The following is a 9,608-nucleotide window of genomic DNA, read 5'->3' as shown; positions in this document are numbered from 1 at the left end:
GTTATTGTTTGTGTGTGGGGATCCAGAGAGGACAGAGCTAGCCCGGTATAGCCCGGTATAGACTGGGTCTGCCTGCTAGCAAGAAAGTGAAGTGTAAACCACAGACGTGACCGCCTAACCCACTTTCCAGCTAGACTGCCTCCAGAGGGGAGCGAGGATGCTCCATTACAATCCCAGACAATGGAAACAGGGATTTCTTTTAATATTACAGAAAAAACATTATGATATTCTCTGCTAACATGGCAGGATTTAGCCCAGCACATATTCAGAAAGCAGGGTTGGATATTAGCACCAGCCACCAGCCAAATGCTGGTAAAATATGCTGCTAGATTTGCTTCACTCACCTCAGCTCAAAAAAACCAATGGTAATTTATTGAGTGGCTGGTCAAATTTGGAGTCCAACAGCCACAGTGTTAAGTTTTAGATGCAAGATTCAAGATGTTTATTGTCACGCCGGTTATACAGGTACAATCGTGTGAAATGCTTTTTGCTGGGAAGCTCCATTAAAATAATAAGTTATATTACAATTATAAAAGGAAATACTTTGTACAAGGGCATATTAAGAATATATACAGGCATATGAAGAACATATATATTAAGAACATATACAGTATAAGATATATTTTTGTGTGAGAAGGTGTCTCACAAGTCTGATGGCCTTTTAAGTTAATTTCCAACCCTGAGAAAGGGTCACAAGTAGGCTGGGACTAGTGGAGTATGAGTTATCAATTAGATATTTACTATATAAAATGTTAAAGGTAATGATTTAATATAGCACCAAAGGGGATATCTTGAAATTGAGTCTATTGTCTATAACCACAAGCCCCCTTTATTGTCTGCTTTTCATGTACAAAAGGCAGTCTTTGGTTTGCATGTGCAAAAACTGTTATTAAAAGAGTACATTAAAACACATCCAGACAGGACACATTAAAACACATTAAAACCCAATACAGACATTAAAGAGGAGCACCAGGTACCAGGACTGAATCTAGATTAAATAAATAAATAGATATAAAGTGCTGTGTGCTGTTGTAGCAGGCTGGCTTCAGAAAGGGTCTGTCCTTACATATTAATATACTTTATGGCAACAGGGACAAAATATTTTTTATATATGTTTTTCTTTGCGCAGGGGACTCTGTACCTTGTAGCTGAAAGTGGTGATTTAAGGGACGTCTGTGGTCATCTTTGCCACTTTGCGTTGGACTGCTCTGCCATGGTGAAAGGACAGTGGGATCTGTTTGCGGCCTGTAATTCTACCGCCCAGTTTTTGCATCTGTGGAGCCATAACCAGTTTATTGTTATTACTTGATAAATTACTAAAATGGCACATTGATGATTGAAACTGAAATCAATTAACCATGTCCATCTTTCAGGTTTTCTTTTATATTTCATGCTACCTAATACTATGTCACATTATTTTGTTGTCATTTTGGCACCGCTTAGTCCAGAACACATTGTATGTGTGCCTGTGCTTGTTATGAGGTGACAACATTTCACAGCACTGACTCAGGAGGCCTCAATAAAGTGATGGTAACAGTAGGAACCCTCCACAAACAGACGCACATGGAATTTATCAGGGCGGTGTGAAGTGGGGCCGGTGTCACCAGATGAGAGGCGTGCGGGTCTCAATTAACACATAAACGGTGTAGGCTGGCACTGGCACAGGCTGAATAGTTGGGACACCATGTGGGATGAATAGGGGTGAGCTTGACTACATGCTGTTACATCAGGCCTACTGTACAACTCAGTCATGGCAAAGCTTTAACATGCCAACAGTGGAGTATTAACGTGGAAGGCCTGGTATTTAAATCTCTCAAATACATAAAGAAATCCTAGAATTGGCTCTTTGTTTTATTTATACAGAATATCTACCACATGAAAATGACATTACAATGTAGTTTTTTGCTAGCATGGCTAGATAATCTAAAGAAGGGCTAATCTGTAGATATCAGAAAATGCTAAATATATATTCTGAAAATTAGACCACATTAGCCAACACAGATAGGCAGGAAGGCGGCGGTCTAGACCTGTAGCTTAGCAAAATACACACAATTGGAGCAGGGCAGATAGCATAACCTGTAATCCATCCTGGCGGCCCCCACGTCTTCTGAGCTTCGTCTTGACATCACAGATTAACAGCCAGTGGACAGATTAGCCACGCTGTAGGCTTGTTACACAGGAAGCTACGCCATGTGGTTCAGGGTCTTGAGGTGCATACTGGCTAATGTTCACCACATTGAACTGCATGTTGCTGTGAAGTGTGATGTCAAAGAAAACTGGTATCTTCATAAACATGGTTCATACGCTTCAGAGCTTTATCAGTTTAGATTACAGAATTGGGTGTCATCATATTAAAGCACCATCATAAGCTAAATGCCATCTGAAATATAGTACACACAGTAATATTGAAATACTTTCCAGCCCTAAACCAGACCCATAAATGATGAATGAAATTACAGAGGTACACTATGGCTTTGGCCTATTTAATGTGAACATGTTTCAGTGGCAGTTTAATGTGTTTGTTGAGCTCAGTTGATATACTATTCAGCCAGATGTTTGTGTTGTAGTTGTTGACAGTGTTAAATGATTTGGACTGCGGTCATGGAAGGTACTTTCCGATGCAAAATACCAACAGAAATCGGCAGCTCTTTATCAAGATAAAGTTGCCAATCTCTTGTAATATGCATATCCTTTCAGGCTGTCGGAATCATCATTGTGGTAGCACATCAGTGAGGGTTTACAATCCTCATTGGTTCTACATTGGTGGTATTTCACTATCATGTGATCAATTATTCCCTTGTGGTCACAGACCACCTCTTTAAGTGGTTAGTGTTATTCACCACCACTACTGTACGCTGTCTCGGGTGCATTTACATTTGAATAAAATAGTGTATAAATTTGATATTTACTCATCTAATAATAATTAAACAAGCCATCTCAGTGATGCATTTACAAAACAACAATGTTCAGAGGATGTAGAAAGAAAGGGTTTGTCCCAAAATGAATACATGGCATTTCAAATCCAAATGATATGGGAAACAGACATGAACTGGTTCAAAGATAAGCTTTCCACCAGTAGTGGATGCTTAATTTACAACTTAAAGCTAAAAAAGTCAAGGTCTTGTGTGTTTTAGGGTCGGTTAGAATGCAATCCTAAAACTGATAACACCTTTACAGCTCGCTCAGGTTGAGGTCCACGTTTCACTCTGAAGTTAATGGGTTCAATGAGTCTCCACACTCAAACCATCTTAGGTTTTAATGACCAATGATGATCCGTCACATTAGACAGCCAAACCCAGCGTTCAGCCAGCTAGAGGCATTTCACATCCCATGATTTGCGCTGCGAGATGTTTAAACAGACACCGGATATGAACTGATATCACAATCCTTTGTGATCCTTGCACACATGACAGTGGGCGCACTATTACCACGGAGATGATAAATGCAACACTCCTATGTCAGTGAACGGGAAGATGGAACATTAAGACAGGCTTAGTATCTTAATTTACCACCAGACATGCGAGTGTGTATCAGCATCAACATAGATACTGTGGTAATTCATGCCAAATGTATCCTTGTTTGGTTAAATGATCCTGATTTACATCTACAGGCTGGTGTGTGTTATTTTACAGGTGGTAAAAACAGCTAGTTCATGCCATAAATTAGGGAGATTTGACGACCCCACACTTTAGGTTCTTAGTTGCAAAATAACATTTATATATTTTATAAATGCTTAGCAAATATATTTTACATTTTATTATAATAAGAGTGAGTTTTTGAAGTGGTGACTTGTTTGCACATGTCACATCCCCAAAGGAAAAAACACTTGTTCATCAGTATCTCATTTACAGGTTATCACATGCAGACAGGACTATTTGCATGTTATTGCTATAGCTAAAGAGGCTCACAGTACTTGCTTTTTTCCTCTAGATAAATAAGGGAGCTAGTAATTAAATTGACAACAATATTGACGGACACACCCTGAAAAATAACTTTTATTGTAATTGTTGTACCTGAAAACACCATTCCTGGAACAGCAGAACCTTATCAGGGCGTGAGCGGCTGACATATCTGTCCATATACAATATGTCTATCTATTGTGAACGTTCAGCCTTTCTTTTTATATGTAGTCATACTGCAAATAAGCACTTGCGTTTGTAATTTGCATAGTTACAGTAGCCAAAGAGAACAGTGTCTGCTGTATGATTACTGGACTGTGAACCTTCTAACTTTGTACTTTGTGATGCTGAATGATGTTGCATCACTGTAAAAAAGTTATATGGTTGACCAACCAGTATACTCTGGCAGGGAGTGAAACATCATTTGGACATGTCAAAGACACGACAGTTAGAATCGCTGTGGTGTATTTTTGTTTGTACCTACCAGCCTCTGTGGCTGGTGGATGCAAAATATGTCTACACAGCATTATGTCAAAAATATAAAAGCCACAGAGTAAGGTTTGGCGAGTCTCTGCCACTATACCCAAGCACTTACTCCTTCATTCCCTACAGCATATTTTATAATAACCCGTTGCATTACTCATGAGTATAAATAGCATTTCACTTTACGAATATATTACTATGTATATTAGAGTAATTGTGATATTGATGCACTGCAAATCACAGATTAAATAAACAAACTAATGTTCACCACATTGAACTGCATGTTGCTGTGAAGTGTGACGTCAAAGAAAACTGGTATCTTCATAAACATGGTTCATACGTTTCAGAGCTTAATCAGTTTAGATTACAGAATTGAGTGTCATCATATTAAAGCACCATCATAAGCTAAATGCCATCTGAAATATAGTACACACAGTAATATTGAAATACTTTCCAGCCCTAAACCAGACCCATAAATGATGAATGAAATTACAGAGGTATACTATGGCTTTGACCTATTTAATGTGAACATGTTTCAGTGGCAGTTTAATGTGTTTGTTGAGCTCAGTTGATATACTATTCAGCCAGATGTTTGTGTTGTAGTTGTTGACAGTGTGAAATGATTTGGACTGTGGTGCTGCAACAACCACAAAAACTGAAGCTGGTAATGCTTGCAGTATGGCTGCTAGGCTAATCACTTTTGTCTCTAGTAAAATGACCCTAGTTCCCTCATTTTATATGTTGTTAGTTCAAGTACTGTAAATGCAGAATTAGCAAAGTAACTGTACAACAGTACACCGGCTAACTCACAGAGGATATGCAGGTTTACATGGCCTCTTGATGAACAAAAGATCTTTTTGCTTGGCCTCCCAGTAGGCCTACAGTATATGTTTTTTGTCTGATGTGTGTTACTGATGACAGATATGCAAATAGACCATTGAGGGCATTGTTAGCCCAACCAGAAGAAACTGTGGGTGAACCTGCTGTCCCATCAGGCTAATTTAGACAGGATACCCCAGACCCAGACTGACACCGCGCTCGGGGCTGCCAAGCGTTGGCACAGCGTTTGTCGGCATCGCCTGCTTTGTGACGTCGCAGCAGTATGCGTAGAATGCTTGTTAGCTTTGTCAGGCAGATTGAAAATGGGACACACATATACAGTCCATTGAACCATAAAACATGACACTCTGTCATAGAGATACGAAAAAAATCTATAAAAAGGTCACGCCCACGCTAAATGCAGACAATGTCACACATAAAAAAACCCTCATGTTGCCTTTTGTTATCGACCGAAATGATCAGGAGGGTTTCTGAATGTTTTTGCAATGGTCACGTGACGTACAGTGCAGTGCACACGAGCACTTGCACAAATGAATAGGACTGATTCATTCTGGCCGCCTCATTGGTCTCTGTTTGGTTCCCCTGGAGATGGAGACGAGCACCATGAACAGTGAATACTGTCTGTCAAAAACCATGAGACCACATCCCCTGACACTTCCCACTGTAATACCACTCTCAGCGCTCTCAGCCGCTGCACAATCGGAGCAGTGTGGCCGGAGAGACAGTAAATCCTCCAGCTTCTATACTCAGATTGTGAGGAGAAGGAGGAGGAGGAGAAAAAGGGAGGGGTGGCAGTCTTTTCATCGCTTCATACTCCTTTTTTTCATGCGCCTCTCTTTGCCCCTCCCTTCCTCTGTGTTAAGGCTACAAGACATCCCTGACCTTTTCTGCCTGCTGTTCCCTCTACCTGAAAAAACAAGTGTTGGCTGGGCCCCACCTATAGTGCATGCATGATGCACACTATGCAGGCTTGATGCACGGTGCATCTGCCGGCACATCAAATGGCTGTCTGTTCTCATTACGTATGCAGCTTCTGATGACCTCTGATGATCTCAGCCTGTGGCGCTGTCACTACTGTGAGCCTGCAGACTCTAAGATGGCTGAAATTCAGGTCACGGTAGAGGTGAAGTGCTGTGCCAGCGACAAATGCATCTCCTCCGCTCTATCCCGTAAATATAGGCTATATGTGCATTAGGGGTGGGGGGAAAAATCGATTCACCTATGTATCACGAAAATTGATTTTTTAAATGCCAGAATCGATATATTTGCTTCATTTGAGTCTATGTGGAGGTAGGAGGAAGTGACCGCTTTTATTGTTGTAGTCACGTTGTAACGTGACGTCATATCCAGCATGGTAAACACTACACATCCAGTAAAGGATGGAAACACTTTGGGTTTCACACATTAACAGGAAAAGCAGAGCTAGACATCACGGCTAAAGCTGCATGCTAACTCTGTCATGGACAGGAAACGTTATGGTATGGCGGTAACGTGCGGTCGAGCCGGCCGTCGCTCTAATCTCCGTGGTCAAATGGGCTGACGCTACAACTGTAGAGCACCCAAATACTGACATTTATGTTAAATGCATTGAAACGGCCCCGATGGAGCTGACTATGGATGTATAAAGAGAACGGAGCTGACGGGAGAGCTAGAGACGGACTCTGAGAAGTTAGAGGAAGTAGACACGTGTGACTTCGCCAGGTTTTAAGGTGTTAACAAAGGGAACTGTATATAGAAAATACATATATGAAAATAAGATTGATTGGATTATATTCACCAGAAGTATAAAACATAACATGTCTCTTATAAATTAAAAAGAAAATACCACTAATTTGTGAGGGGAATGTCTTTATTCTTTGATTTTTGGATTGCTGGAAAACAAATTAATAAATACTGCCTGACAATGATCCTGATATATTTGACTTCAGGACATCTCTGTTTACATACATGCTGAAAATCAAACATTTTTACTGTATTAATTTAGATATTTTCCAAAGTAAAAGTCCCTAGAAGTGTATGATTCAACTTTTCCCCCATGGTCTAGTGTTAAAAAATTTAACAAAAATCTCAATAAATTGTAATATCGAATTGCAATACTTGTAGAATCTCAATATTTAAAAATCGCAATACATATCGAATCGACATCCGTGTATCGTGATAGTATTGAATCGGTAGATAGGTGAATCGTCCCAGCCCTAGTGTGCATACCCCACGCGAACGCACAGGTTTCATTGTCACCCGATCTGTTCTTCCTGATGAGCTGTTGGGTCGCATCACCCGCTAAAAAATCTCACAGTCTGTCTCTGTTTCCTCGTCTCATCCAGGGTGACACCAGTCACCAGCGACATGCTGCCAAATCTCTGGCCATGGCTGATGAATTTGCCATCTGTGTTTGGCAAATATCACGCCAATGTTCTGTTAAAATCTTATTCTGTTCTGCAGATTCAGAGACTGCAGATAGAAAAGTTAGTGTCACGCCAACTTTATTCCCGCCATCATACCATACAAGCTTCTCTTTGTCAAGTCCCCCCCCTGTTTTTCCATGGCTTATACATGCTGTGCTGAATTGAAATGGATGATCAGTGACCTATTCAGATGTGTTCAGTTAGCCTGTTGTATTTACTCAGCTCACATTTGCATAATAAAAGTGGTGTCAGGCTGAGACATTGAAAACCAATGTCAGTTTGACTTTCAATAAAACAAAACGCCATGAATTTCAGTCACTAAATGACAAGGATTTTGCATTGTGACAGGATAAAAAATGATTACCATACAATATAGTGTTTCTAAACATGCTTTTCTCCCTGGTGTGCGTTCATGTGTGATTAAATTCAAGACCCTTGGGGTTTCAGGCATCTCTCCCTAACCCACTGCCCTACATTGAGACAGAGTAGTGCATCAGCATGAAGGATATCTCTTCCTCAGTCCAAAAGGCAGAGGAGCTGGCAGCACTGCAGGGGAGTACAGTATACGGGCAGTAAATAATCGTATCAGCTAGCAAAGGCAGGCTCCAAATTCATGACTTAACACCAGCAGCCTCGGAGCTGGCTGCCTCTGCCCGGTCCTGTAACCCGGCCAACTCCCAGTCAGAGCGGTGTGGTGGCGACTGGCGCAATGTCCACAAATAGTCTCCATGTGACGAGCTAACTTTTCCAACAGGAGATGGTGGATTCCAAATCTCACCAAAACCACTTACACAATGTTTCCAGCTCCTGTAAATATGACTCTTAAGGATGTAATGGAAGCTATAAACAATGAGGCGTAGACAAGACAAGCCAGGTGTTGGCTGATGGCTGATGGCTGATGGCTCTGGTTCCGTGGGTGGATATGAATAAGTTCTCTCTGCAGTGGCTCATAATCGTTCTGAGTGCTCTGAAGGACTTATGGTGCCTTCGAATGGGGTCGTGTTTACCGTGTTTCACGTGAAGAGTCCACATGAACGCCCCCCTCTTGTGGTATTCACGACCTCGAGAGCTCAGAGGTCACGAGTTGTGATGTGTTAGCTGACGTCAGAAATGGCGGAGGCCATGGAAGTTAATTTTTCGGTGCATAATAAGTAGGGCTGTCGTTAAGTTAACGTGATAACACGTTAACGCAAATTCATTTTAATGCCACTTATCTCTTTAACGCATTAACGCAACTTGCGATTTTTAGGTTTTAGCGGGCTCAGTTTTAAAGCTGGAGAGAAAAATCCAATCCATCGGTACCAACCATGTCATACTAGCTTGTCGCGAAGGCGGCAAATTAACGCTCCAAACTAACCCCAAAACTGTCATGGCCATTTTCAAAGGGGTCCCTTGACCTCTGACCTCCAGATGTGTGAATGAAAATGGGTTCTATGGGTACCCACGAGTCTCCCCTTTACAGACATGCCCACTTTATGATAATCACATGTTGTTGCCTGTTGGGCTGCAGTTTGCCATGTTATGATTTGAGCATATTGTTTTATGCTAAATGCAGTACCTGTGAGGGTTTCTGGATGATATGTGTCATTGTTTTGTGTTGTTAATTGATCTCAAATAATAAATATATACATGCTTTTGCATAAAGCAGCATATTTGTCCACTCCCCATGTTGATAAGAGTATTAAATACTTGACAAATCTCCCTTTAAGGAACATTTTGAACAGATTAAATATGTGCGATAAATTTGCAATTAATCGCTATTACATATTTTAATTGATTGACAGCCCTATTAATAAGTTAATATATGTTAATTTTAGTAAAAAAGAATCTTTGTAATTTTATAATATGTCTTAAGAAACTGTTGATATTGTTATATTTAGTCATTATGCCTTTGTGTGTCCTGCATTACGTTACCCGTTTGCTCGCTTGCTGTTAGCCTCTGTGGCTTCTAGACGGCGACAGTAACGTTAATATTGCCGCT

The sequence above is a fragment of the Sebastes fasciatus genome, chromosome 8 (assembly GCF_043250625.1).
Source record: "Sebastes fasciatus isolate fSebFas1 chromosome 8, fSebFas1.pri, whole genome shotgun sequence".
In the NCBI taxonomy this organism is placed as follows: Eukaryota; Metazoa; Chordata; class Actinopteri; order Perciformes; family Sebastidae; genus Sebastes; species Sebastes fasciatus.
The sequence above is the reverse complement of the archived record's forward strand: the minus strand, read 5'-3'. Positions refer to the sequence as shown.